Here is a 27,715-nt window from a genome sequence, read left to right on the forward strand (position 1 = left end):
GTGTGGGCTTGCTGGTGGGCAAGACCAGAGCCCAGGGTGTCCCAAGGCTGGTGCTCACAGGTCCTGGCTCTGGTGTTGGCCCAGTGGTGGGTAGGGCCATGTCCTGGCAACTAATTGTGGGGCCCTGGGAGTCCAGGCTAGTGACTGCCCACTGGTGGGTGGAACCAGGTCCTGGGCCCTCTGGTGGATGGATCCAGGTCCCATGGAGGCTGGGGGTTCAGGGGGTACTAAAGCAACTGCCCTGCTGGTGGCTGGGGCTGTGTCCTTGTCTGGCTAGCTCTTTGGCATGGGGTATCCCAGGACTGGTGCCAACTGGCTGGTTGGTGGAACTGGGTCCCAGCACGAATAAGATAGTGGGAGGATTCCAAAATGTCATTTGCCAGTACTAGTGTCCTTGTGGTAGAATAAACTCCCCAAAATGGCTGCTGCCAGTGTTTATGTCCCCAGGGTAAGTCCTAGTTGCCTCCTGCCTCTGCAAGAAGCTCTCCAAAATCAGCAAGTGGATTTGACCCAAGCTCTTTGCAAATGCTTGCTCCTGCCCTTGATCTCAGAGCATGTGAAAATTTGTGTGCACCATTTAAGAGTGGAGTTTCTGTTTCCTACAGTCCTTTGGCTCTCCCAAAAGTAAACCCTGCTGGTCATCAAAGCCAAACACTCTGAGGGCTCATCTTCTCAGTGCAGGACCCCTCAAGTGGGGAGCCAAGTGTGGGGCTCAGACCCCTAGCTCCTTGGGGAGAACCTCTACAATCGTAATTATCCTCCCACTTGTGGGTTGCCTACCTGGAGGTATGGGTCTGACTAATACCACATTTCTGCCCCTCCTACCCATCTCATTGTGGTTCCTTATTTGTATCTATAGTTGTAGAAGATCTTTTCTAGTCTTCAGGTCCTTCTCATCAATAGTTTCTCTGTAAATAGTTGTAATTTTGGTGTGCCTGTGGGAGGAGGTGAGCTCAGGGTCTCCCTACTCCACCATCTTGGCCACTCTTGATTCACTGACATTTAATTATACATCTAGCAATAATTTTTTTAAAGAATCACTAGAAAAAGAATTATATTAAATGATAAATATACAAAATCTCACATAATGGTGATAATTATGATTATGATAATTTATATTATCATTATCATCTTGAAATGATAATAAAGATGATGATGACAAATCTATGAACTAAATGTCATTATACTTATATACACACAAAAAACCTTATCTTCTTTAGGTGATGGTAAAAGAATAAGCCTATGATGATGGTTAGACTGGAGTCATCTTACTAATATTATCTTTTTTACAACTCATACTTAGTTAATTTGAATTCACTATACTTCCAATGGATACATAAATAATAGGAAATAGGAAAAATACAACAAATGCCTTTAAAGATTATCAAGTATCAATATAATTCTCTATTGTCAACTTATACAAAACTGTAATTCCCATTGTGCCCTACATCATAGATAATCTTGGTTTACATTTACTTATATAACTACTGCTGTCAGGAGGTTCTGTTATTTTAATTTACGGAGTGCCAACAAGATTTTAAGATATTGTCCACATATGTTGAGTCATGCACAGTAAAGACAGAACAAAAGAGATGAGACATAAAAACCCAGGAGTAGGTGGGAGTATTAAGTCCTTGTCCCCTTTTTTTGTTTGTTTATGCAACTTTTTCCTGGATGACAGAGGAAGAAAGCATCACTGTCCCTGATCAAAGAAGGAGGGGAGAAAAAGGAAGAAATTGTGGAGAAGGGGCCTCTGAAGCTGAAAGGCATTGCAGAGCTCGGAGTGACTAAGTGGAAGAAGAAAAAGAAGGACAAAGACTAGGTGAAACTCTTGGATGCAATGGGAACAAGCAAAAAGAACGAGGAAGAGAAGCGGTGCAGCCTGCACGAGTGGACACCGGCCCAGGCAGCCTTTGAGAAGATGCAGGAGAAGCGGCAAATGGAAGATGCAGAAGAGGCAAATCCTGGAGAAAGCATTTAATACGCACAAGCAGAGAGAAGAGGACTTCAACAGACACCTGGACACACTCACAGAGCACTATGACATTCCCAGAGTCAGCTGGACAAAGTAGCCTCCCCGCCTGGGGTATGGAGTGGCATCAAGGAGAAGCAGAAGGCAAAGTTGGGGTTATATTTGGTGCCTTTGGTATTTTCTAGAAACATTCTTTTACACACATCCTTGCATCTTCTGCTGAGACAGTGCTTTTCTAAGCTGTATGTCCTCATTCTGGAACTTGATTAAAGTAAGACTGTCCTTTTACTCTATTTTGATTTCTCAGTAGCACATAGAAGAGAAACCTTTTTAGTTTGGAAAGTGTATCCAGAGATTAAGTGCCATGGAAAAGTGTTTTTACCCCCCAGTTGTATCTGACTCTTTGACAGCCAGCCAGCTGGCTTTGCCTGGATGAAACTGACACTAGAGGACAAGGAGCTAATGCCAGCGTGGCCTGCAGCATGTAGACCCCTCTAGGGCCCTGCACAGGCTGCCCTTCCCAAGCTCCCTCTAGCTTGGGGCTCATGCTCTCCAATCCAGGGCCTGGGGAAGCCACTTGCAGCTTCATGGTCTTTAGACTGCCCCCTTAGCCTCCTGGCCAGTGAGACAACACAGCCTGGGAAACACAACAACCACCTAAGGCAGGGATGGAACATACACCTTGTCCCTTTCTAAACCTGTGGCCAGCGTGTAGCCTCTTCTCCCAATATCCTCATTCCAGACATGTCTAGTTGGTGTTGCCATGGCAGACATTGTCCATTCTTTGTAATGGAACCCAGACACAGCCTGCCATCTTACCCTCAACCCTGGGCTCCAAGCAGCCCCCTGTATTTATTCAGAGTTGGCATATAATGTGTTTGGTGCTCCTGGCCTAAGGACACCTCAAAGGTGATGGGACCAAGGCAGAGCCCCAAGCACAGACATATGTGGGTGTAGTTGAAAGGAAGGACTCAGGTTCCCATGCTGGAGAGCCAGGATCTTTGAGGGCCTATGTGTACCCACCAGATGAGGATCAGATTGCATATGCTATTGGGAAAAATTGTGTTGACATAGATGCTGACAGAATAAGAAAGGCAGAAAACAAAACCAATTGCTGGGTTTGGGATTATCATATGAGAAATGCAGAATAAAACAAACAAAAAAAGTTATTAAAAAAAAAAGAAAGAAATTCTGGCCAGAGTAAGGACATGTTAAAGAAATGGGAAAAATTGCCTTAATTCATCTATTATAACTCTAACTTTAGGAAGAATAAGAAAAGGATATTATTTTTGTGAGTCCCAGAAAAAAAAAGTCTAAGAAATGAATTTGTGAATCAAACTTCTTAAGAAAATAAATTGAGTATGAAAAACTAAGATTGGCTTTGATGCTTGATTGATTGAATTTTACTGGTGCTCTCTTTTTACAGCAAATTATGTAACTGACATTAAAATACTGAATTAATATCCACCAGAAAAAACTATTAGAACTAATAAGTGAATTCAGTAAAGTTGTAGGATACAAAAATAATATACAGAAATCTGCTGCATTTCTATATACTAATAATGAACCATCACAAAGAGAAATGAAGAAAAAAATCCCATTTACAATTGCATCCAAAAAAAAAAAATTCCTAGGAATTTAATTTAACCAAGAAGGTGAAAGACCTATACTCTGAAAACTAGGAGACTTTGAAGAAAGAAATTAAAGACAACACAAATAAAAAAAAAAAAAAGTGCTCATGGACTGGAAGAAACAATATCATTAAAGTGTCCATACTCCTCAATCTACAGATTCAATGCAATCCCTATCAAAATACCAATGGCATTTTCACAGAACTAAAACAAATAACCCTAAAATTTGTATGGGTCCACAAAGGACCCCAAATAGCCAAAACAATCTTAAGAAAGAAGATACCACATTCCCTGATTGTGAACTATAATACAAAGTTACAATAATCAAAACATTATGAAACTGGCACAAAAACAGACACATGGATCAATGAAACAGAATAGAGAGCTCAGAAATGAATCCACACTTATATGGTCAATTAATTTATGACAATGGAGGAAAGAATATCCAATGGGAAAAAGACAGTCTCTTCAATAAATGATGTTGGGAAAACTGGACAGCTACATTCAAAAAAATGAAACTGGACTTCTTTCTTACACCATATACAAAAATAAACTCAAAATGGATTAAAGACTGAAATGTGAGACCTGAAACCATAAAACTTCTAGAAGAAAATATAGGCAGTAATCTCTTTGACACTGGTCTTAGCAACATATTTTTGGATATGCCTCTTCAGGCAAGGGAAACAAAAGCAAAATTAAGCACATGGGACTACACCAAACTAAAAAGCTTTCACACAGGGAAGGAAACCAGCAACCAAAATGAAAGGCAATCTACTGAACCGGAGAATACCTGCAAATGATATATCCAGTAAGGGGATGATATCCAAAATATATAAAGGATTCATACAGCTCAATATCAAAAAAACCAAACAACCTGATTTTAAAATGGGCACAGGACCTGAATAGACATTTTTCCAAGGGAAATATACAGATGGCCAACAGACACATGAAAATGTGCTCAGAGTCACTAATCATCAGGGAAATGCAAATCAAAATCACAATGAGATACCACCTCATACCTATCAGGATGTCTATTATCAAAAAGACAAGAAACAACAAGTGTTAGTGAGGATGTGGAGAAAAGGGACCTCTCATGCACTGTTTGTAGGAATGTAAATTGGTGCAGTCACTATGGAAAAGGGTATAAAGTTTCCTAAAAAAAAAATTAAAAATAGAACGACCATATGACCCAGCAATTCCACTACTGGGTTTTCATCTGAAGAAATGAAAACACAATTTGAAAAGATATAGGTACCCCTATGTTCATTGCAGAACTATTTACAATAGCCAAGATATGGAAGCAACGTAAGTGTCCATTGATAGATGAATGGATAAAAATGTGGTTATATATATACAATGGAATATTATCAGCCATTAAAATGATAAAATCTTGCCCTTTGCAGCAATATGGATGGCCCTAGAGGGTATTATGTGAAGCGAAATAAGTTAGACAGAGAAAGACAAATACTGTATAATTTCACTTATACGTGGAATCTAAAAAGCAAAACAGATGAACAATCAAAACAAAACTGAAACAGACTCACATATATAGAGAACAAACAGGTGGTTACCAGAGGGGCAGGGGGTTGAGGGACAGATGAAATAGGTGAAGGAGATTAAGAGGTACAAACTTCCAGCTATAAAATAAATAAGTCACAGGGATGAAGTGCATAGTAGAGGGAATATAGTCAATAATATTGTAACAACTTTGGTGACAGACGGGAACTAGATTTATTATTATCATTTCATAATATTTAAAAATATTGAATCACTATGTAATATACCTGAAACTAATGTAATATGTATATTAATTATAATTCAATTAAAAATATAAAATAATTCATATTCACTTGCCATTAGTTCAGTCAAATAGCTCTGTTGGTAACTCTTATGATAAAGACAACTAACAATAAAATAATGATAGAATTGAGAAATACATACTGTGGTCCATGTATCATTTTTTCAATACTATAATAAGTGCTAGAGGTAGACTAAGATCCAGGATCCTGGAGCCAAACTGTATAGGTTCAAATACTGACTCTGTCACTTACTAGCTATGTGACCTTAGGCAATTTGCCTAACCTCTCTGTTTCTCAATTTCCTCATTTTTAAATATGGATAGTAATATTATCTACCCCATAGGGTTTTTGTAAAGATTACATTAGTTAATAAATGTAAAAACTTAGAACAATGCCTTCCATATATTTGGCATTATTTAAGTATTTGCTGTTGTTCTTTGAAATTTATATTTGAAAAGATATGTGATTGATCATGACATTCGTTTCTGGTTTTAATAATACTTATAGGGACTTCCCTGGTGGTCCAGTGGTTAAGAATCCGCCTTCCAATGCAGGGGACGCAGGTTCAATCCCTGGTCGGGGAGCTAAGATCCCACATGCCACGGGGCAAGTAAGCCCATGCACCGCAACTACTGAGCCTGGTGTTCTGGAGCCCGCGCATGACAACAAAAAGATGCCGCAACTAAGACCCGACGCAACCCAATAAATAAATAAATAAAAATAAAATAAATATTAAAAAAATAATACTTATAAAACTAGGAATAGAAAAAAGTGTTCTTAACTTGAAGTACTGGTTAAGAATGCTCTGGTGGAAAGTAACAGAAAACTCTGTGAATGGTGGTTTAAGCTATAATAACATTTTTGTATTTATTTTACAAGAATTTCAGAAGCAGACAGTCTCAGAACTGGGTCAGTGAGCTAAAAATATAACTCGGGACTCAGGCTCATTCCAGCCTTGTGTTTTGACCATGCTTAGCTGTCAGCTCTTCATTCTCATGCTGGTTGCTTATTATTAGGAGGGCTGCCACAGCTCTAGGCTTCAAGACTGAATGTAGGAAAAGGAGAACTGCCAACAAGCTCTGCACTCACACACGCACTGACACCTAACCCTTAAGAGGATTCAAATGATCTCTCTCTTAAGATGCCAGCAGACATCCCCTTAACAGAGGAAGTAAGTAACTGGCTCTCCAGCATCCATAGTTAGAGGTTACAGAATGGCTTTGAGGGTAGCCCACTAGCACCTTCTGTTACTTTGATGAAGACAACCTATCAGAAACCAACAACAAATGTCACACATAAGATGTGACTCTTGAAGAATTCTGATTAAAGCTCAGAACAAGAAAAGTCTGCTTATTCACACCTATTATTCAATGTTTGTATGGATGCCCTAGCCAGTGGTCATAAACCAAGAAAATCAAAGACAATCAATTGAAATTTTTAGATTTAAAGTGAAATAAGGGGACTTCCTTGGAAGTCCAGTGGTTAAGAATCCACCTTCCAACGCAGGGGACGCCAGTTCGCTCCCTGGTCAGGGAACTAAGATCCCACATGTCGTGGGGCAACTAAGCCCACGCACCACAACTACTGAGCTGGCGTGCTCTAGAGCCCGCACGCCACAACTAGAGAGAAGCCTGCGTGCCACAATGAAGAGCCCGTGTGCTGCAACTAAGACCAGAGGCAGCCAAATAAATAAATAAATACTTTAAAAAAATGAAATAAAATTAAAATTTAGTTCCTCAGTTTCACTAACAACATTTCAAGTGACCAATGGCCTCATGTCACTAGTGGCTACCATACTGGACAACACAGAGAACATTTCCATCATCTCCAAAAGTTTGATTTGACATTGCTGCATTTTAGAGGGAAAGTCGTCAGTACCCACAAACCTTTAAAATGTGAACGTTAGTTGAATGCACAATTGCTCTACTGACAATAATTTGTCCTGCCGAAGTACACAATTGCACAAATCTGTGTGTATAAAATTGTAATATTATTAGCAGTACTCCCACACTGGAAGTGATATGTGTCCATCAGCAGAGGAGGGATTTAATAAATTATACTACATTCAGATTATAACATATTATGCAGATATTTGAAAAAATGATACAGATCTATATATACTCACAAGGAAGGATGCTTGCCATATATTGCTGAGTGAATCAAGCACATTACACCCATACACTACAATCTCATTTTGATTTCAAATATATTGTACGTAAATTTGTATAAAATTGTATACATATAATTGCACATGTTTCAGGACCAGGACTATGGGGAGGTGAGTGAGATGCCTAGGGCACAAAATTCTCAGTATCTCTGTGAATTTTAGACCCTAGATGCCTCACTTACCATACCCTAGTCCTGGCCCTGATATGTTTGCATGTATATAGAAAAATCTTTGAGAATAATCACACATGAATAAAGGAGTAGTTTCATTTTAACATTTTTCACTTCTATATTATTTGATTTTTTAAGGAAGGATGTGATCTGAAGCAAGTTGTTTATTAAAGCCTATACCTAAGGGAACAGTAGAGACCAAAACATCAGTGAAAGACCTGCTCTAGTCTGGGGCCTGTTACAGACTAGCAACATGTTAATATTTGAGCTGGTTTTCATGTTGAGTTCCACATAATTTCTGAAGATTTTCATTTGACCCTTTGAACAGAAGAAATACTACCAGCATTTTTATTATATAAACAATCATGTTTGCTTCTATTTGTATTTTTTCACGTTATATTCTCAATGCTTATTAGTAATAGCTCTTCCATGCCACAGTTTCTGTATAATTACCATGTAATCAGCCGAGCAAAATTTTAATGACTTTTTAACAACACAGAATGTGGTCAATCATTTGCCAAATTATTACAGTAGCTCAAGTCGCTGGTCTATGTATCAATACCCAAAATGCTGCTAATCATAGAGTTTCCAGCATGATTTGAGTGGCTTCAGTCTTTTTCATTCAGTGTCTGTTTATATTTTCTTCTGATCAGTGTTCATGCCTTTGTTGTGTTTTTTCAATTTTTGAGCTTTCAATGATTATTTTAAATGAGACTTGATAACATTATTTTTTCAGGAGAGCATACTTGTTGTAACCTGTTACCTTTCCTGATTAAAGCTAACAATGGGCTTAGCTTTGTTTTAGTATGTATATTTTTCACAGAAGATAAAGTGCAGGAAGTGTGCCCTTTGTTTATACTGACAATGAATTGACACAATCCTCTCAATATTTATATATTATCTCCATATGGTGTGAAATATTTCCATTGTGTTTTGCTGTTTTTCAAAGATGGGATGAATAGTTCCTTTTCTGTTTTGAAACCTTTCAAATCTGCCCATAAAAAGTCCAACCCATAATTCCACAAACATTCAGATTCACAATTATAAGTTAGTAAATGACTAAAATAAATAACAAAACATATTTCCAAGTACCAATCACCTGGGTTTTATTTTTCCCAAGTGTAATTTTTAAAGACAAATGCAGTGTCCTCAAATCCTCTGCTGTGATGCCAGCATTTCACGACAGTCAGTTTATGGAAGAGTTAAAGCTATCTATGTCAGCCAGCTGTTTGGGCTCCATGATGTCCATTTTTCCTCATGACTACATAAACTTTGTAACGGGAAAATACTGATAGTTACTTAGATATTAAAGTTAATTTATGATTAACTATAATTTTAACCAAAGTTCCACTTCAACAGGGTTAGTGTTTATTATTTCTTTAAAGAGTAAACAAACTAGATTAATATCTTAATATTATATAAACAGACTCATGTATTTGGATGCATATCTGTTTGTAAATTTTAGCTACATTTCCTAGTTGAAGGAAGAGCAAAGACACTTTTAAGGAAAAAGAATTAACTGTTTTTTAAATTAGTAATCATGGGGCTTCCCTGGTGGCACAGTGGTTAAGAATCTGCCTGCCAATGCAGGGGACATGGGTTCAATCCCTGGTCCAGGAAGATCCCACATGTCACGGAGCAACTAAGCCTGTGCACCACAACTACTGAGCTTGCTCTCTAGAGCCCACAAGCCACAACTACTGAGCCCACGTGCCACAACTACTGAAGCCCGCGCACCTAGAGCCTGTGCTCTGCAACAAGAGAAGCCACCACAATGAGAAGCCCGCGCACAGCAACGAAGACCCAATGCAGCCAAAAAATAAATAAATAAAATTTTTTAAAAAAAATTAGTAATCACATTCTATTTCACTCCGGAGGTTCTTTTAGGCTAGATTAAACTGCATGAAAAACAGTATTGATTTGGTTCCTAATATTCACAGTTGCCCTTGAGAAATTGAAATCTTTTAAGAACCTTCAGCAGTCCAATATTCACTTCCATTTTTATAATCACATGGGAGCATCTGTCAATAACCTTTACCGAACATTTTAGATGTTTCCTTCTGGACCTCAGTTTACATACTTATACATTTAAAATCAGAAAGTTGAAAGGAGTAATCTCTATAGTCCTAACATTCTATTATCCTATCTAAATTTTGAAATGGTCTAATAAAAATATATTCTTGCTTTGTGTGCTATTTGATGTGCATACATTTTTTTCTTTTAAAATTTCTGCCTAATTATCACGTTTCTCTGACACTTCTAAAATAGCTACTTATTGCTACCACTATCTGAATTACGTGTATTAATAAGATAACTTGTTTGTAAGGGACGGAACATACTATCATGTTAGCTGAAGCAGAAGCAAAAATGATGACTCACATATCTGGGAGCTTCAAGGGCTTTGGGTAGAACAGAACCCAAGTGTTCAAACATCCTCAGGTATTTGCTTCTCTCCACGTCTAAGCTCTTCTTCGTTTTTGGTTTATTTCCAGGCATATATTTTATGTGTAACATTAAAAATAATTACCATTAGCTTCATTCATCTTTACATCCCATGAATTCAGCAACCCCATTGTTGCAACAGTGCATATCTTTCCTGGCAGCTCCAGAAGCCCTGAGATGAACTCTAATTGGCCTGACTTGGGTCAGGTAGCCAAATCTGAAGCTATCCCAGTGGCCAAGAGGATTTGAATTCTCATTGGCCAGGCCTGGAACATGTACCCCACCCCTGATGTCAAGTATATAGTCACCTGATTGGAACCATGTGGACTCAGAGTGGAGGGGTGATCCCCAAAAGGACAGACGTGTTATATTTAAGAAGAAGGAACACTGAGTAAGCAAAACACCAGGTGTCCACTGTGCTAACTCCTGATAGCATTCCATCAACCTGAGTCCCTAAACAACACACTCTAGTATTCAATCTATTTGTGCAGCTGTTAATGCAGCTGAGTCCAGAATGTTTACTTTATGGCATTGACTTGATATTTTCCATAGTATGGTACATTACATGCAGTGATGAAACATTAAGAAAACAAGTATGGAATTTAATATAACAAATAGATCAGTAAACATTATTCTCTTGTTCACTTTCCAAGTTCTAAGATTTGAGTCCCAGTAAATTTCCTACTCATTCTCAACTTGCGTTATTACTAAGCTTTTCAAAGGATAAACACTGTTTAGTATACTCGCTACCATATTCTCTTCAAGGATCTTCTTTATGGAATCTATGTATAGCATCTACCTACCTACAATAAAATCCTTATATTATTATTAACTAAAGAGGCTTGTATAAGGCCCAAGACTCGGCAGCTAGAGTCTAATGTGCTTAGCACTTCTTTAAAAATTGACTTGGGGCAACTGGACCTTCTGAGTAAGTTTCTTTTTAAAATATTTGAAATTGTCGGTAACAAAAACAAATAAATTTAGCACCCTGATTCAAAGTCATACTTGTACTTTCCCTAGGCATTTTAATTGTATATAATTGATCATCTTCATGATTTATCCAAAATATTTTTACTATAAGGTAATAAGTTCTTTAGAGAACTCTTCACCTAAGTGGGTCTCCTCAGACAAGATCTACTGCATTTGTGAACAGTATCATTTCAGATGCAAATGAGAATAGATTGGAGTCTAATGTGACTCACAGAGCCAGATATTCTGAGCCTCCAAATAATTTTATGTTGATTAAGCAACACTGGATACCTTTATGCCATTAGGGGACTAATTTACCATGCTTGTCAGCATAAACAACAATTAACATTTTTTTTCCCCTCTTTCTTTCTTTTTTTAAAGAGCATGACATTTATTTCTCCTGGCAGTTAACCAGGTTCTGAGTGGGTGAATTTTTGCTTCTTAGGGTAAATTATGCAAAGGCATTCAATAAGTCAATGGTTCTAATTTGAAATATTTGTAGTGCTGGATAAAAGCCAGCCACCTCCTTTTCATGGAACTGTAATACTTTTAGGGAAGCAATGGTAACAGCCATCATTTGCTTTTAAATATATATCTTTTTAATATTTGGTTATGAAGATTGCAGGGAGACCTGATCCACTGATTATGGAGAAGGCTCTTGGGGCCTTCCAATGGGGGAAATCATAGCAGAAGTGTCTAGCTCCATTGCATGAGGGAAAATCTAATGGCAATAGCCAGAAAGCAACCATGATCCCTTCTCCGGGGGAATAAGAGGAAATTGTTGCTGAGAGAGACTAAAGTACCGATGGACTCACTCTTCAAGCAAAACTACAGGTCGTGGGCAGCGGGGCATGCTTTGATTTTCCAGCGTATCCCTAGTTTTCTCCTTCGGTGGGATCTTCTTAGATGCCACATATCCTGGGTGTGGCATCCATGGTCAGGGTGACTGATCCAGGGAGTGGGAAGTAAGAAAGGGCAGAAATGTTCCATTCTGCAGACTGGCTAGACAGGATCTGATTCCAGCGGGCAGCAGCTCAGAGTGTGACCTGGGAATCCATCCACAGTGAAAGGATGAAAGAGCAAATAGAATGCTTTTGAGATGGACTTCCGGGCCAGACGGACCTAAGCTCCAAGGTTGGCTTTACAACTCACCAACCTAGTTGAGTGACTAGGGAAGTTGTCTTGCATTTCCACACCCCTCTTTCCTCATCTAGAAAGCGAAGATAATAATAGTATCGTCTTGTAGCAGTATTGTATGTTCCTGGCATATAATTAAGTATTCAGTCTAGAGTAGGGATAGAACAGTAGCCCAGTGGACTGACAGTGATGTTGGGGAAGCTGACTGACAGGGAAGGGGAGGAGTAGAAGAAGGAAATGGAGTGTCCCTTTATTGCAGTCAGCCACACTGTCACAGCAGTCAGGGAACGGGCATCTGTCCACACCCACACTGGGCAGCCTGTTAGCCATCTTCCTAAAAATGGAACGTGTGGTTGCAGTACCAGAACCACACGTACCACCGAACCAACTTCAAGAGTCCTACGGCAAAGTTTAATCATGGTTAACAAATAAAATAAGTAAGCTTTCTTGTTTGAAAATAATTTCCTTAATCATCTGGTCTGTCTCCCTTTCACTAGGCAGAGTTCAATTTAAACATCCCAAAATATATAACGACTTTAATTTCAAGTATTTGTAGAGAAATAATTTTAATAAATTAAAATTAATAATTTTCTATGAATAAACTCTATTAATAAACTATTTCAGCAGCTCACAATCTTTACCTCAAAAAGATTAAAAAATCTGATTGGCTATACAGTGACCATTTCCAGTGTGTGATGACATTCTGTCTCTAATGATCAGTTCTTAGTCATTCTGAAGGGTTTACTTCCAGATCAGTATATCAAATCCTTAATGGAAAAAAAAAATCTAATATTATGAGAAGTTAAAGAGTTCCACATAAAATATCATATTTAGAGCATTCAGATTTGAAACTGTGGATGTGAATTTAAGTTCCAACTTCCCACTACAGTTCAGATTTACTCTCATAAAAGACAGTCTCCAGTACTCCCCTCCATCACATCTCTTGCTTTCATTGTCCTCAGCCCAGCTGCACATTAGACTCACCCAGAGAGCATGTTAAAAATTTCTGAGGCTTGGGTCCCACCCCCAGAAATTCTGGGGTGTGACTTGCCATCGGTTTGCTCCTTAAAATTCTCGATTCTAGTACCATTGAGAGCCACTGCTTTCTGTGGAACTATATATGCAAAGGCAGGAAGTACTCTTTTCTTTCTTTTGTCCTTAAGTTTCACAACTTAGTCATTTTTTTAAAAGATTATGGTATGAACATTATCTCTTTAATTAAGAGTACTTAGATGATTGCATAATGAGTCCGTCTTTTCGTTTGAGTGATTTAGAGAGGAATGATAAAGTGTCTCCTACAGTTACTATGAAACAGTCTCATAAATTGTATTTTTAAATTATTGAAACTATGTTCACCAGCTAATGAACTTTTTTTTGCTATAAACTAAGCAGATAACAATTTCTATAAAAGTAATTAATGAGCCTTTTCACCTTCCATAGAGATATGTCTTCTCTATTTCTAACAAGGTTACCACCAGTCTCCCAGGCATCTATGCCTTGAACCTTGCGTCTCTACTGCGGTGCCTTGTAGAGGGCAAAACAGGAGCTCCGTTTATTTTCAGTTTATAAATAAAATGTCCCATTTGGTGGTGGAGGTTTGGGTAATTGATGCCTCTTTCTGCTTCACAATGACCTTCACCTGTGATCCTATTGGTGCAACTCTGTCCCTGCTGTCTCTGGGGCTGTCTGGGTTCCTGCCTCTCCATGCTGTTCCCTGGCCCTTCATTTAATAAATATTCCTGAGGCACTTAATATGTGCCAGGCTCTATTTAAATCTGTGGGCCTGTGGCAGTAAGCAAGGAAGGCCAGAAGAGCCAGTTCTCTTGTGGAGATTACATTCCAGAAGGAGAGACAGAGAATAGAGAACAAGTAAATAAATAAGAAAATGTACTCTGTGCAGTACAGAGAATATTGCAATCTCATGTTCCATGGAACACACTTTGGGAAATTCTGGTCTATTATGTGCATCTAAGAAAAGTTTCCCCCTCCCTGGTTATCACAAACTCTAAAATGACTGAGTTATTTTCTCCCAAGAAAACTTTCATTTCCCCTTACCGACAAACTCCTATAGAATTAGGTCTAGTTTAACAGTTTCCAGAATTTCATCTGTTGAAAGCTCGCTCTGAGTATTTCATCTTGAAGGTCAGTAGAGGAATGTTGAGAAGCATATGGCCATAACATTTCAAATGAATTTACTCTTGCTTCGGAACTCCTAATACATTGATTTTTTTCCTCTTGTTTCTTTGTCCTTTTCTGTTGGCTTTGACTCTAAATTTTCTTCATATTTTAGTTCTTACAGTGATCAAAGATGAGATTGTCCAGCTCCTTCAACTAACCTGGTTATTCTTTCTCTTAACTCAGCTCCTGAATTTAGTTTTTCCCCAGGGCTGTTTACTCTACTCTTCTCAAGTTTTGTTGACAGACCTGGTGACTCCCCAGTATCAGGACTAAGCAAAAACATATGCCACTTTCAACTCTGTTGGCACAGTAATTATTTAACAAACATTTACCGACCATCTGCTGTGTTCTAAGATCCATATGATACACAGGGTTACGAAGATGAACAAGATATGGCCCCTCTTCTAAAGTTAAGAGTTCTGTGGAAGAGTCAGGTACTTAAGCCAACACAGGATAAGGTCTGTGGTCAGTGGGCTAAACAGAAACTATTAGAGTGGAGAATCATAACACATAAAAAACTGAAGTGTATATTTTTAACTTAGACCTTTAAATATACATTCACTCATCCAACTTAAACACAGAGGGTCAAGTCCTTTGGGTCGACTGCTGATTGGAATTTTGCATTGTCTTTTTTGTGGAGCCATAACACATCATCTATCATTTCTATTTTCAGTTTATTTAAAATAGAGTAAAAATGTAACAACACTGTAGAAGTACTGGAGTCCTAAAATCATGTAGACTTTTGTGATTCTTTTCCCAGTCTTTTACAGTTGTCTTGTTCAAAATCTATCCTGACAGCACTTGTTTTAACATCTTATTTTTATAGTCTTTCGAAAGCATTCAAATAAGTTTACAAGAAATAATAACTCTTTCACTCCACACTTAAAATCTCATCAGTTTAGTATTTAATTAAATTACATGTTTTAAAATATCAAGTATAATGGACATAATCAGGTTTGAATACACACACAACTGAGTCTTGTTAAGCACACACCCCACTTGGAGAGAGGCAAAGGCATGAGTACAAGAAAGGGAGACCCCCAGCTGGGAGCATCCAGTGCGCCTTCAGTATCAAATAGTATATTTTCCAGACAGCAGGGAATTCTCTGGTTAATCTGGTAAATTGCTTAAGAGGTTTACTCATATTAGATGACTGCAATACAATATAAATGGTTTAATAAAAGCTACGCAAAATGTTATGTTTTATCTTAAAAGGGTCCTTCCCTGTTACCCAGCATAAATGTTAATTTGGAACTTTTTCTTTTTAGGGGGTGTCTTTGATCATTTTAACTTACCTTTGGAATAAGCAATAGAATTGCACACTTCAAAATTTCTAAAGTAAAAAAAAAAAAAAATGTTAAAAGTATCTCTGCTATCCCTGTTCCCCAGCCACCAGCCCTCTTTCCCAGAGGCAGCTAATGTTACCAGTTCCTCCTGTGTCCCTATAGAGGTTTTTAAAATAAGTATTAAAATGCATCCAACACATAATCATATACATTTTCTTTTCCTTTTTATAAAAATACAAAATGTTAGCATACTGGCTCTGCCACTTCAAGGATGTTTTGACATTTTCCTTCACTCTCTGGGAGTCAGAATTTTCATCAAGCAAGTCAAGAACTTGTCAGATGCTCTGTATTTGGCTGACTAAGGCTTCCAGCATATGGCCAGATTATATCCCCATTACTACTATATCTTGATTCTCTGCCAGTTTTGTAAAATATATCAAGAACACATCATCTGTTTCCTCGGTAAAGTCAGTTCAACATCACTTCTGCCTCTTTCATCCACCTGTAAGGTATATATTTTGTGGATATCCTTAAAGGTGTATTTTCTTGACATATCATACTATTATACATTCCCTTCTATTAGATTTTTAGTAATTATTTATTTGGTGCATGAGATAAACTGTTTCATAAAAATATTTCCAACAAGTCTTAGTACTTCCCATATGTGTATACATTTTGCAACATGCATTTGTTTTATTTACAATCCATGTGCTTTACATGTGTTTTGGTATTTGAATTTCTAAGTAATATTTTCAGTCTTTTTAAATTATTTTCTCATGTGAATCACTGAGAAGCTCCCTCAGTCTTGTTTTTCTTTCCATTCCTATCTTTTCTCCTCCAAAGAAATCAGCATCATGGCTTTATCTGGGAATTTATTTTGCTTTCTCTACATTTTCAATGTAGAACCTTCTTGAACAGGTCGGCTAACCTCTGGGAAAACATGTTTGTTCTTCCCCATTTTGCAATATGCATCTCACTCTAGCCAAGAGCCTATCTTTGCAGGATATTAAGTCATGATACAGGTATCTAAGCCCATTTCATCAATACTAACTGCATTGCCAGTAGTTCCCTTCCCAGAGATTCCTTTATCTTTCACATGTCCTACTCCAATGAAAAAGAAACAATGGAAACATGACTTACACTTCACTAGTTTCCTGCCTAAAAATTCAGTCCCTAAAGATGTTTCCCTCTTCTTTTGCTAGTGTCTTTTTTCTGTTCAAGAATGAACAACTTGCCAGATTTGTTAATTAATTCATTAATTTACCCAACAGATATTTGTTTAGTAGCCAGGGGCTGAGTTGTTAAAATTTAACTTATTAAAGTTTATAGTAATTTATTACTGTATGTCCATAGTATCTATAATTTTAATTGGTAAGTATTACATAAAAGTATGTTACAAAATATGTGGGAGTATACGGATGGCCCAACAGGCACATGAAAAGATGCTCAACATCACTAATTATTAGAAAAATGCAAATCAAAACTACAACAAAGTACCACTTCACACCGGTCAGAATGGCCATCATGAAGAAGTCTACAAATAATAAATGCTGGAGAGGGTGTGGAGAAAACGGAACGCTCCTACACTGTTGATAGGAATGTAAATTCGTGCAGCCGCTATGGAGACCAGTATGGAGGCTCCTTAAAAAACTACAAATAGAGCTACCATAAGATCTAGCAATCCCACTCCTGGGCATATATCTGGAGAAAACTATAATTTGAAAAGATACATGCACCCCACTGTTCATAGCAGCACTATTTACAATAGCCAGGACATGGAAGCAACCTAACTGCCCATCAACAGATGAATGGATAAAGAAGATGTGAGATATATATATATATATATATATATATATATATATATATATATATATATAAATACACACACACACTGGAATATTACTCAACCTTAAAAAAAGAATGAAATAATGCCATTTGCAGCAACATGGATGGACCTAGAGATTATCATAGTAAATGAAGACAGAGAAAGACAAATACCATATATCACTTATATGTGGAATCTAAAAAATGATACAAATGAACTTATTTACAGAACAGAAATAGACTCACAGATATAGAAAACAAACTTATGGTTACCAAAGGGGAAGGGGGGAGGGATAATTGGGAATTTGGGATTAACATATACACATTACTATATGTAAAATAGATAACCAACAAGGACTTAACTGTATAGCACAGGGAACTATATTAAATACCTTGTAATAACCTATAATAGAAAAGAATCTGAAAAATAGTAATATATATATATATATGTGAACTGAATCACTTTGCTGTACACCTGAAACATTGTAAATCTACAATGTTCCTTGCTGTTCCCATATCTTTTTTTTCCTTTTGTTCAGTTCCGACTCTACAGAATTGCCAGGGGTATGACAGAAAGCTAAGCTTTTAGATTCCTTCCACTTCTCCTCCATTTTCAAGGGCAAACCAGACCTGTTGAATGTTTTGGTCTCACACAATTTCTACCCCCATACTCATTTACAGAATGGAAATTAGAAAAGACATTCTAATACAAGTTACATGAGGGTAGCATTGTTTTTAGTTTAAAATTGTATCTCCAGTACGTAGGTCAGCACCTGGCCCATTGCAGCTGGTCAGATATTTGTTAAATTAAATAAATGCATTCTGTTATCTATCCCCAACTCCATTTAACTGTCACAGACTTTGACTATCACAAGAAGTACTTTCCCATATCTCCTTCGCAAATCTACTGAAAGATCTTCAATCAATGTAGCAACAGCTATTAGAGGAGCAATTCTTCCTCTAGTCTAATCTATCAAGAGGCCACTGTGATGCCTTCATATTTTTCGGAATTTTAAGGAAAAAAATTACATTAAAATGTAGATCTAACAGATGTATGTTTGAATGGTAAAAATCTTCATTTGAAACACCAATGACAGTAATAGTAAAGGCAGCTATAACTTGCAAGTTCTGCTTCAATATTCTGATTTATTTTAAGTAGCTAATGAACTCTGGGCAAGGAACAGTGCTGACCCAGTTTCTTTTGCCTCATATAACTTCAGTCAACTGTTGGCATCTCTATTGCATTTCTCTTTATAATCCAGGACAGAGGTCATGTTTAAGTTACATACCAATCTTGCCTCTTTACTTTCTTCATGGTACTTTATCTCCTGCAGAGATCATTTATTTACCATCTGCTACGTGTTAGGTCTTGGAAATACAAAGGCAAATAATACTTAGACTCTCCCCTCAAATAGTATATAAACCAATGGAATAAACCAACAGTTATAATATTTACAAAATGTACTGTGGTTGCGTATAGGAAAGGCAGGTAACCCTGACTTCCCAAAAAGAGGCAGCACATGGCCTGAGTCTTGAATGACAAGTAGAAGTGAACCAAGGAAGTAGCATGTGAAAAGGCATGGAATCAAGGTAAACCATAGCACATGCAGGAAGCTTTAAGTAGTTCTTTAAAGATAACATTGATAGTGTGAGACTAGACATTAAGCCTCTCTGCCATCCTAAGGAGTTCAGCTTTAACCTGAACCCTCTATATAACCATTGAAAATTTTTAGTTGAGGATAACATTTCCATAATAGAAAAAGTTCTGTGATGACACAATTGAAAGTACTGAAGGCAGAGCAAGAATGCAGGCAGAAAAACAGGTTAGGAGAAGCCATTATAGTACATTAGAAAAGAAATGATATCTGAACTATGGCATCGACAGAAGGGAAGTTTAAAGTACCCTAACCAGTTAGGAAGAGATTACCACAAACCTCCAGGGAAGAAATGTTGTCCTGAACCAAGGCTGAGGCAATAGAGATTAAAAAATAAATAAACAAATAAAGATGGATTTAAGAGATTTGATGTCTCTTAATTTCTATACAACATGCCTATTGTTTTGAATTTCTCCTTAGAATCTAAGTATATGTAAGTAAAACCTTTTCACTTTCTTGTTCCGTGCACTGGATAAAATTGTCTAATGTTATTTTCATTTGTGGCTATTTGAGATTAAGAACTAAATATAAGTACATTTTTAAACATACCTTTTATCTACTCTTCCCTGTAAGTACATGCTATAAAAGAATTTAATAACCAATCAGAACCCTAGAGAGTTGGCTTCTTAAATGGATGAAAGCAGTTGATAGAAGAAAGAGCTTGAACAGTGATCCTGTTAAAATGTAAGTTAAATCATCTCACTCTCACTTAAGATCTTTCAGTGTCTTTCTACCTTGCTCTGTTAAAAGTCAGTCTTTATAATGACCCACAAGGCCCTACAAGAGCAGGCTGTCGCCTCTCTGACCTCAGTTCTTCAAGTCCGTTCCCTGCCCTCATTTTTTTTTTTTTTTAATTTATTTTTGGCTGTGTTGCTGTGGGCGGGCTTTCTCTAGTTGCAGCAAGCAGGGGCTGCTCTTCCTAGCGGTGCGCAGGCTTCTCATTGCAGCGGCTTCTCTTGTTGCGGAGCACGGGCTCTAGGCATGCAGGCTTCAGTAGTTGTGGCACGCAGGCTCAGTAGTTGTGACTCGCGGGCTTAGTTGCTCCGCGGCATGTGGGATCTTCCTGGACCAGGGCTTGAACCCGTGTCCCCTGCATTGGCAGGCGGATTCTTAAACAATGAGCCACCAGGGAAGCCCTCCCCACCCCCATTTTGGGGCAGACATGCTGGCCTTCTCGCTGTTCCTAAGTCTCCAGGTACGCTTGCACATTGAGCACTTGCTCCTCTTGTTTCCCAGTTATCCTCCTGGCTTGCTCCCTCACCTCCTTCAGATATTTTCCTTTCTTTATCATTTTATTTAAAAATAAAATATACCTCCCACTCAGCACTCTCTGTTCAATTTACATTTTCTATAACACTCACCACAATCTAATAGACTTTTATTTTACTTACTGTTTAGTATCTGTCTCCCACTTTCCCACAGCTAGAAAGTAAGTTCCTCGTGGGCAGGGATTTTTAATGTTTTTCTGTACCTCCAGTACCTAAAACAGTACTAGGCACATGGTAAAAGACTGAATGAATAACCTCCTAGTCTAGCGTAACTGTCAATTGTGGTGTTCCAAAGACCTAACGGATTGACCAGCAAAATCATTACTATGGAAAGAACCCTGCAGTTAGTTAGTGTTTTTTCCATCAGGAAGTCACTAGCAAAGTCAGATATGTCTGAACTGTTTCCATCAACACAGAAGTTCATATAAGGCACTATAATTAGAACTTGGATCATAAGAATAATTAAGTTATAAACAGTTTTCACCTGGCATTTAATGACTATAAAACTATGTTAGGGCTTCCCTGGTGGCGCAGTGGTTGAGAGTCCACCTGCCGATGCAGGGGACACGGGTTCGTGCCCCAGTCCGGGAAGATCCCACATGCCGCGGAGCGGCTGGGCCCGTGAGCCGTGGCCGCTGAGCCTGCGCGTCCAGAGCCTGTGCTCCGCAACGGGAGAGGCCACAACAGTGAGAGGCCCGCGTACCACAGACAAAAAAAACTATGTTAAATTCTTTAACATAATATAAAATTTGTGCTTATTCATAATTGTACCTTTCTATTCTATCTGAGAGCAACAAAACACTCACTGTTCATTACTACTGAGGATGGTTTTTGTTGAAAGTGATTCCACTGCCTTCAGCTTTGTACTTAGACATTGTAGGATCTTCACTGGAGGTGACCATATCAGCCAAAGCAGTCCTCACAATTAACAAAACCAAATTACTGGGTGATGCATACAAAACTGGGTTTTTTTTTTAATAGTCAATTTTTGGAAGGTTTTTATTGCTATTTCATTTTTTAATTACAAATGATTGCTCACTGTAAAAAAAAAATACACTTAAAAGAATAAGTTTACCTTCACTCTTCTTAATTCCATGGTCCTCCCCAGAAGTTAACAAATATTAGCAGTTTAGTGTGTATTTTTCCATGCTTCTTTCTATGCATTTATACAGATATGCACATCCAGAGTTTTAGCATTGGAAGATTCAAATATATATTCCTTTCTCTCTCCTCTCTCCTCCCTCCCTCCCTCCCTCCTTTCTTCCTTTCTTCCTTCCTTTCTTTCTTTCTTTTTCTTTCTTTCTCTCTCTGTCTCCCTCCCTCCCTCCCTCTCTCCCTCCCTCCCTCTCTTTCTTTCTTTCTGTTTTCCTTACCTAACACTATGTTTTGGACATTTGTCTGGGTTTATCCTATTTTCCTGGATTAACTATTAACAGTGCCCTTTTTTACTATCAAAAGTAGCCTAGTTTGGACAATAAATTGTATGGTCCTAATATAAAGTTGTCTGATTAATGAATTCATAGCAGTCTATAAAACCATAATTTTTGTCATCATCATTACCCTGTAAATGAACATTTAGTCATCACCCCTTTTGGTATTATGAACAAGGTTGCAATGAGACTCATATACATATAACTTACTGCATGTATATGAATACTTCTATAGGATAAATTCTTTATGTCCAATTGTGAGATTAAAGGGTATATACAGTTACATTTTTTATATACTGTCAAATTGTTTTCTAAAAAGCTATACTATTTTATACTTCTATCAACAGCAACCATGTCCCTATACTGTCACCAACCAGCTCTGGATATTAGACATTTTGGGGACCAGTTCAATGGGCAATATATCATATCTCATTCATTACAGTTGAGGTTCAATTTTTTTCAGATTACCTCATATATTTTGCCCATTTTTCAATGGGATTAGTTTTCCTTGTATTAATTTGTAGGTATTCTTTTATATTAAGTGTGATATAATATATAAGTTGTAAATATATTCTCCCAGTAGTTCACTTATTTTCCCAATAGCATGGAAATACATTTTTTTTCTACAGCTATACTCACCAATATTTTGATTCTCCAAAAATGGTTAAAATACATATAACAAAACACAGTGTCAAATTTTCTCATCTTCCAAAGTTAAAAGTATGTGTATATATACACACATATATATACATATATATATCCCAACGGTACACAAGTATTGTGAAATACGGACAGGTATGCTCTGCCACTGAATATGTTGTGAGTCATTTTACTTGTATATATTATTTCTCCAAATTTTACATTCCTTATTTTTCCAAAAATAAATACTTTACTTACAATTTTGAGTGTAACAAACACAAATGTATTGAATGTAAGTCACTTTAGCTCCTACACATAAAATCTCATCTCTTTAGAGGAAGCAAAACTCAATCAGATTCTTTGCATTTTTCATGCTTTGACTATATTTCCTAATTTTATTTTCAACAAATTTCATCAGGGTTGAATTAACCTTCAGTTCAAGGTCACAACAAATTGCATTGTATGTCATCGTAGCATAGAGTTGACAACTGAAGTGTTACTCATATCATTTTTCTCAATAATTCATGAAGAATTGGAGATAACAGGCTTCCTCACCTGGAGAAAATGTTGAATTGTTTCCGGAGTAACAGAGAACAAGCAATATAAATAAATGAATAAACAAACAAACAAATAAACAAATGTATAAACACATATATTTATATTTTTATATATAATATATGCATAAGCAAACACTGTTTCAATACTTTGCAGGCAAAAGATTCCCCCAAACACTTTCTCAGGTGCATACATGCTGGTTGCGTGTTGATTGTCAAATAATCTTTCCTTTGTGTTTGTATGAAAAAGCTATTTAATAAGATATTGTCTTTTCTCTAAATAAACACACTGTTCATTAATTAACAAAAATTCAATATAAAAATAGAAATTAGCAGCAGGAATTCTGATTAACATAATATTCAAACTTTAGATATAATAGGCTTTGTGTTTTATCAAAATCCCATTGCGAGTAACAACAAGCATTAAAGTTGGATTCCAGTATTTTTATTATAATCTGATTTATGTCTAACAAGCCCTTATCATTTCCACACACTACCCCTTTCAACAAGTGACATAAAGGCAAAATCTGGGCTGTTCAAATGATACCACCGAACAGCAACTGGAAATAATTGATCTCTTCCTATTTAGGGTCAACTTAATCAGCTGTGGTAAATTAGCTGAACTGGAATTTTCAGGCCTAATTTATTTATGTGTACAGACATATTCTCAAACAAGACTTCCAAATTATTAGATAAAAATTCTTTTTACAGTAATTGTGTACCTCTGTCCACTTTGCATAAGATCACCTGCAGTAATTTATGACATTCTTCGAACTCTCAAGACTGTCCACAGGGTTTCACTAATGACAGTCTAAATGTGAGGAATAAAACGCGGTTTTCCTGCCATTTGACCCCGTGCAATTGTTATAATCCCCTTGGCTCTGATGCAAGTTGTAATCATTATATTAGATGCGATTGGAAAGGCAATATCTTGCTGGCTCATTCTGCTGAGTATTTCAAAGCATTGTCATCAGAGTAGAGCTTTAATGGTAATCAAAGTCCATCTTAAAGGGTTTGAGTAAAAATTTTTAAAAAGCAAAAGATCTTTTTTTTAATCCCTTAGAATACTGAAGCATTAGTCACATCCAACCCCACCCAAACCCCAATTTGACAGAACTCAGCTTGTTTTCTGCCAGATCTGATCACTTTTTACAGAAAGCAGTTCTCACAAAAGAAATCATTCACATGTTTTACAACCAGATATTGATTTGAAGGTTTTTAATAGCCTGCAACTAAGGTGAAGATTTGGCATACTTGACTGATTCTCTCCATCACCACTTATTAATAGTTGTATATTGAAATTGGAATCAGTAGATTGAATGGTTTTTCCTTTATGCCATCTGCTGATACTGAACGAGGAAATGTTCTAAGGCTGCCCTTCATTTCTGACAACGAATGAGCCTGTGAATCATTTAAGCAAATCAGCTCACTATTGCTGCCCACGGTGAATCCATGCGAGGGATTTGGAGCTGGAGAACACTGGATTAAATTTCAATTCTACCACTTATTAATTATGTGACCTAGGCAAATTACCTCCAGTCTCCAAGTCTCATAAAAATGAAGATCATAATACTAACCTCATTAAGTTGTTATGAGAATAAAATGTTAAAGGTTCAAGAGCATGCCTGGCACTTTTTAAGCATTCAGAAAAGTGATATCATTGTTATACCTTTTCTTTGGTGGATTATTTTATAATAAATCATGCTAGTCCTTCATATCTTTCAAAACCAGGGTAGAAATTTAACTCTCATACCAATTTGCACCTTCAAAATTAGGAAAATTTTAACGTCGGCTAGGGTATCTTTTAAAATGAGTACTTTTACACATTTCTAGTAAAAGTACATGTGGGTATGTTCATTCTGGAAAACAATTTGGCAAATATATCAAAAATTTTAAGTATGTTCACATACTTCTGGTCAGTATTTCCTTTCCTAATAATCTATCCTAAGGTTTTAGACATAAAGATGTTCACTGAAGAATCATTTATAATACAAAAAGTCAGAACCAATTTATATATTCACTAGTTATGAATTATGGCTCAAAGATAGGCACAGAAGGAGTTCAATTAAAACTCTAGTCATTATATATAAAGTAAACATAAGAAGACTTTGAAAGGTAGGGAGGAGACAGACCGGCACAGGACCTGGGGAAAGACACTGAAGTGAGTTCCCTGGGCTTTCTTTTTGCGAGAGAAGCAGTCACCTGTTAAGTGCCAACAGGCACCCACAAGGAGGAGGAAAAAAAGCCCCAAGAAGAGACAATTCTCTCTAACCAAAGGACTAGGAAAGGAGTAGCCAGGAAGATAGAAAACATTTAGACTATAACCGCCACTACCCCAACCACCTTGGCCTGAGGGAGAGAGGCGCCTCATTACTGCTCCCCACATGGTCTCTACCATCAGTGCTATGGGGGAGAGGTGCGTTGCTACCACAAAGTGAGGGTAGCAGTCCAAATGGCCTCCGCTGACACCACCCCAGTGGTGACAGAAAAATGTGCAGCCCCACTCCCAACACTGTCAGCAAAGGCTGAGGGGATTATAGATTTGCTGGGCACGCCTTCTCCCTTAGTGGAGTCAAGAATCTCATCCCAGCCTGACCATAACAATGGCCCTCCCTCACAATGTCAGTAGAGATCACAGGTAGAGCCTGAATCCTCTGCCCACCTATCACTTATAGGACTACGCCCGCCCACCCTGTCCCCTGGGTGTCAATAGAGACCAAGTGGGTAATCTAGACATCTACCACCACTTGGCAGTGAGGAGGCAGCTTCCCACCCGCTTCCCCTCTGGAACAGTGTCAGATAAAGTCTCCTAAACCAGAAGATTTCAGTAAGATCCAGAGTTTCATAACATAACACTGTAAATGTCTAGGATACAATTGAATGTCACTTGTCATGCAAGAAGCAGCAAAATCTCAACTTGAAGGAGAAAAAAATCAATAAACAGACGCCAACACTGAGATAACACAGATGTTGGAATTATCTGACAAAGATTTTATAGCAGCCATAGAGCTTCAACAATTACGAACATGCTTAAAAAAATGAAAACAATAGAAAGTTGCCGTTTTTATAATGATGATATAAATTAGAAACAAATGGAAATTTTAGAATTGAAAAATGCAATAAACAAAAAAAGAAAAGAACAACTCAATAGATAAGCCCAACAGGAGAATGGAGAGGATGGAGAAAAAGATCAGTAAACTTGAAGATAGAACAATAGAAATAACCCAATCTGAACAACAGAGAGAAAATGGACTAGGGGAAAAAAGAAAAAAAAAAAAAAAAAAAAACAAGGACAGAGACCAGGGGACTACAACAAAAGAGCTAACATTTGTGTCATTGGAGTTCCAGGACAGGAGAAAGAAGCAGGGCTGAGAAAGCATTTTTAGATAAGGGCTGAAAATTTCCCAAATTTGGCACAATGCATACATATTCAAGACACTGAGCAAACTCCAAAGAGAAACTCAAAGAATTCTGCAATAACACACATCATAGTCAAACTTCTGAAAACCAAAGGCAAAGAAAAAACTCTTAAGAGCAGCAAGAGACAAATGATGCCTTACCTACAGGAGAAAAACAATTCAAATGACAGAATTTCTCACCAGAAGCCAGGAGGGCTTGCAGGAAGTGGCACAACATTTTTCAGGTGCTGAAAGTAAACACCCATCAACCTAGAATTCTACATCCAACAAAAGTATCCTTCAGTAATGAAGAGGAAATCAAGACATTATAAGAGGAAGTAAAACAAAGAGAATTTGTCTACCAATAGATTTACTCTAAAAGAATGACTAAAGGAAGTCCCTGAAACAGAAAGTAAACAATAAAAGAAGCACTCTTGGGGCTTCCCTGGTGGCGCAGTGGTTGAGAGTCCGCCTGCCGATGCAGGGGACACGGGTTCATGCCCCGGTCCGGGAAGATCCCACATGCCGCGGAGCAGCTGGGCCCGTGAGCCATGGCCGCTGAGCCTGCGCGTCCAGAGCCTGTGCTCCGCAACGGGAGAGGCCACAACAGTGAGAGGCCCGCGTACCTCAAAAAAAAAGGAGGACTCTTGGAACATCAATGTACACTTTTATGTTCTGTCTCCATTTTCCATGAGTGTGGGTAATTTAACCAGAATTTTTTTTAATGTTAATAATAACAACAACAGCACTTATTTTCCTTTTACTATTTCAGTTAATAGCAAATTATTTCATCTATTAAAATATTCATTTGCACTTTTTCTTCTATTTTTCTGTGTATTTATCTTCTATCTCTTTAACTTGGCAATGGGAGCCCCATGAACAATATTCAATTTTTCATTTCCTTCTCATCTCTGTAAACAGAGGCTTACAGAGTTTAAGCAACTTCCCCCAATTCATAAAGCTAATAAATATCAGACAAAGATTCAAACCCAGGTTTGTTTGATTCCAGATACTGAACTTTAAAGCGTAAAGCTATATATCTTCAATTTGCCAAGAATATACTGTCTCTGACAATCATACAGTTCAATCAGTTCCCTCTTTCCTGGAATAAAGCTGATTAAAGATTTAGAGCAGTTGATGAGTTATAAAACAAGGAATATTTTCTCCCCCTTTTTTGCAGATGAAAAACGATGTAT

At 37.5% G+C, this 27,715-nt stretch overlaps 1 protein-coding gene and 1 pseudogene across 2 annotated transcripts in view; one reads left to right on the forward strand and one right to left on the reverse strand.

Annotated features, from left to right (window-relative positions):
* The window catches only part of LOC309968321 (uncharacterized protein), a gene marked incomplete at its 5' end in the record, with an annotated part of 168,954 nt that overhangs the window by 64,462 nt on the left and 76,777 nt on the right, over positions 1-27,715 (reverse strand). The gene's annotated exons all lie outside the window — the stretch shown is intronic.
* Positions 419-2,086, forward strand: LOC309968320 (protein FAM32A-like; annotated as a pseudogene). The gene is made up of 2 exons: positions 419-448; positions 1,682-2,086. The product of its transcript is annotated as a protein FAM32A-like (transcript).

Source organism: Leucopleurus acutus (genome assembly GCF_964270905.1).
Source record: "Leucopleurus acutus genome assembly, chromosome: 11".
In the NCBI taxonomy this organism is placed as follows: Eukaryota; Metazoa; Chordata; class Mammalia; order Artiodactyla; family Delphinidae; genus Leucopleurus; species Leucopleurus acutus.